Source organism: Chrysochloris asiatica, unplaced genomic scaffold (assembly GCF_000296735.1).
Source record: "Chrysochloris asiatica unplaced genomic scaffold, ChrAsi1.0 scaffold00027, whole genome shotgun sequence".
Taxonomy (NCBI): Eukaryota; Metazoa; Chordata; class Mammalia; order Afrosoricida; family Chrysochloridae; genus Chrysochloris; species Chrysochloris asiatica.
In genome coordinates, this window is record NW_006408545.1 from 2,258,947 (window position 1) to 2,262,821 (window position 3,875).

At 37.4% G+C, this 3,875-nt stretch overlaps 1 pseudogene; it reads right to left on the reverse strand.

The window, feature by feature from the left end:
- Window positions 1-401: 401 nt before the first annotated feature.
- Window positions 402-1,360, reverse strand: LOC102812480 (annotated as a pseudogene).
- Between the last annotated feature and the right edge of the window lie 2,515 nt (window positions 1,361-3,875).

Here is a 3,875-nt window from a genome sequence, read left to right on the forward strand (position 1 = left end):
TGGCTTCAGAGTAGACTAACTTTACACAGCACATTAAAAAAAAAAGACATTAATTCAGTGTCATGATCAGACTTACATTTAGCAATCAATAGCATGGGTATGGGGGAAAAAAAAATCTACATTAAAATCCTTTGTTGGAATGCTTTACACTTTCCACAGAACAGACACTAAAATAACCTGTTACACAATTAGTCACAAATACAATCCTTGAGGGTTTTTTTTTGTTTTGTTTTTTTTTTTTTTGGCCCATACATATGAGTATTGTCTAAAACATGTTTTCTTTGTAGCACTAGGACCTGCCACCACTGTGCTCAGCTGAGGTCACAAATCTGTTGAAACCTGTAGCTTCCCTGTCACTTCTCTGGCTCTCCTCTACTGCTAAGCCTTGTTTCCTGGCATCATTAAAACCTTCTGGCTCTCCCATAGCTACTGCTGCTGCTTGAACCGCCATAGCCACCTTGGTTTCGTGGTTTGGCAAAATATTGACCTCCACCACCATAAGGGCCAGAGCTTCTGTCTCCAAAATTTCCTCCCTTAATGGGTCCAAAATTTGAAGATTGATTGTTGTAATTGCCAACATCATTATAGCTTCCACCACCTCCAAAACTGCTTCTTTCACTACCAAATCCATTATAACCATCCCCATTACCTCCATCTCCATCACCATGGCTGCCACCAAAGCCACCTTGTCCACTGAAGTTTCCTCCACTAGCAAACTTGTCATTCTCACCCAAACCACCTCCACATCCACCACTGAAGTTTCCAGAACCACTTTGACCTCTTGGACTGAAGGAGGCACTGGCCATTTCTTACTTTGACAGGGCTTTCCTTACTTCACAGTTGTGGCCATTCACAGTAGGGTCCTTCTGAATGTCAATCTTATCTACAGAGTCAAGGTCATCAAAGGTTACAAAAGCAAAGCCCCTCTTCTTGCCACTGCCTGGGTCTGTCATGATTTCAATCACTTCAATCTTCCCATACTGCTCTAAATAATCTCCTAGGTGATGCTTGTTGGTGTCTTCTTTAATGCCACCAATAAAAATCTTTTTCACAGTTAAATGGGCACCTGGTCTTTGAGAGTCTTCTGGTGAAATGGCCCTCTTTAGTTCCACCACTCTTCCATCCACCTTGTGGACTTTGCACTCATGGCTGCATCCACCTCCTCCACAGTAGAGTAAATGACAAACCCAAAGCCTCTGGAGCACTTGGTGTTTGGATCTCTCATTAGCACACAATCCTTGAGCATCCCCCATTGCTCAAAATGGCTCCTCAGGCTCTCATCTGTTTTATCGAAGCTCAACCCTCCAATGAAGAGCTTCCGCAGGTGTTCCAGCTCTTTAGGAGACTCTGACTTAGACATTATGGCAGTGAGGGGAAAACAAAACAAAACAAAACAAAACAGTGCTTCCTCCGAGACTGTCCACAAGCAGATACTCCATAGGGTTTTCATGGTTGTGACCTTTCCAAAGCAGATCACCAGGCCTTTCTTCTGAAATGTTTCTGTGTGGATTCAAACTGATCATCTGTTGGTTAGTAGTCAAGTGCTTAATTGATTGCATTACCCAGGAAATCTGCATTACATGCTCCTTGGTTTAAAATAAATGTCAGTTGATAAAGTGAATGAGTAAAATATGTCTGCTTTTTACGCCATTATTCAAACATAGTAAAAGATTTTGTAGCCTAATGTGATATACCATGAAAAAGGTATTACTAAATATGTAATTTCATAGGTGAATTAAGAACAGAGTAGTAAAGTTAATTGGTGTTGAATAGGTTACAAGTTTTAAAGAATGAATAATTAATTCACAGAAAGTTTAAAAACATTTTAAAAGAACATGCAACACAAACTGCATGTCATATGGCTATTTAACAGAATGATAACATTTTAAAGACAAATAAGTGTATAAAGAACATTAGCTATCCTATAGTCCCATTTCAAGCATCTGGAAGATCTAGCTTTATTTTCACCTAGCACATATATTGAGCATCACGAAGAAGTCAAATTATACTTTCGTAAAAATGGAAGAAGCAGTGAATAATAATGATGACTGCACTTTACATTTATATAGTAATATATACCAGTTAATCTCCTTTTATATCTACAGCTCTAGAGCAGAATACAAAGATTTCATAATACCAAAATTATGATCTAGTATTATCTTCCATCTACCTACACTATAAGGAATTCTGATCATGCCATAGGAAAAGCACTGAACTGCTAATATCAAAGTTGGCAGTTCAAACCCACCAGCCACCGTAGGAGAAAGATTAGTTTTTCTGTTCCCATAATGATTTATAGGCTCAGAAACACTATACAGGGTCACTGTGAGTTGGAATCAGACCGATGACAATGAATTTGGAATTAGTATTCACACTACGGAGCTTGTCATTCTGAGTATCTCCTTTTGCTGAATGAAAATGCCAATAGCTTTCAACACAACTTAACACATTACCCAAAAATCAGGTCTGTGGTTGTAGTATCATTTGTGTAACTGAAAAACATTTCTCAACATAAGCAGTGTTTTTGGTTTTTTCTTTTTAAGTTTTTATTGTAAATTGAGTGATAGTTTATATGGGAGAACATCAATTTTACATTCATCCTATCGTATTTCCTTTCATTGCAGTGACAACAAGCTCCTCCATGCATCATCATCAACCAACCAAAGGGTATACCCTGCAAGCCTGACCCCGGCCGTCAGCACACAGCCCCTCTCCCTCCCTGAGTTCAAAGTCCCCAGCCACTCCATCTCTCCATGTCATCATCTCTATCAGCAGTAACTTTTATATTGGAGTCATTAGACATATTTGTACTTGTCTGTAAAGCAAGAACATTCAAATAAATAAAATTTCACTTCAAATGCTTTTAAAACTTGCATTGCCTAGTATTAGTTTAAATGTGTAAGTTGCTGCTAAGTGTTGTCAAGTTGGTTTTGACTTATATGACCCTGTATATGATTTCCAAGGAGAAGAGGTGGGTTTGAACTACTGGTTTTGTGGCTCACACTCCAGTGCTGATCCTACAACACCATACCTTAGATCTTTCTCTAAAACCAGGAAAATAATAGTCACTGTTCTTATGACTGCATATTTCCCACAGTGTATACCATAATGCGGAATGAAGGGAAATTGGAAAGAGCAACAGTTACAAAGTACTCTGTAATTTAAAAGATTTATTATTTCAATACTTTAACTTTGTAAATAGATAAAAAGTCATTCATGTTAACATTTATAATCACAGATAGAATAACATTTTTTTTTAACTAAACTTTCATTCTAAACAATGTAAAGCACATGGAAACAAGATTCTTTTTTTTTTTTTTTGACAGAGCTTCGTTTCTTAACCCAGGAGTCATAATAATTTTAAAGTTACAATGGAAATTTACAATCCTACTCAAAAACATATGAATAACAAAAAAAGGTCACATACTTATAACTAGCTTTCAAGAATATTTTAAACAAATAAAATTTGGTAATTACAGGCCTCTACAACAATAACTCTGTTAAACAGAGCCCTCTGTGACTCGTGTACATGCATAATAATTACAAATTATCTAGAAACCAGATTATGCAAAATGAATGCAACATGATTTGATTTTGTAATCAGGTCAAGAGTTGCTTGCAATATCTATGACACAGTAGTATACAGAATGATTGCTCAGAAGAGGACAGCAAGCATCATTATCTGTGATCCTCTGGGTTAACAAGTAAGAGTTGAGGGTTCTGTGTGTCCATAGTGCAGATGGTGGTATGTCAGGGGCAGAAAAACCGTACGCACACAGAAATGGCATATTGTCTGCCAAACTTACAGAAAGCACAGGATCTCCCTTCTGCTTTTCAAGATATTGATCAAGAATTCTTACGCAATAGTTGTTGTT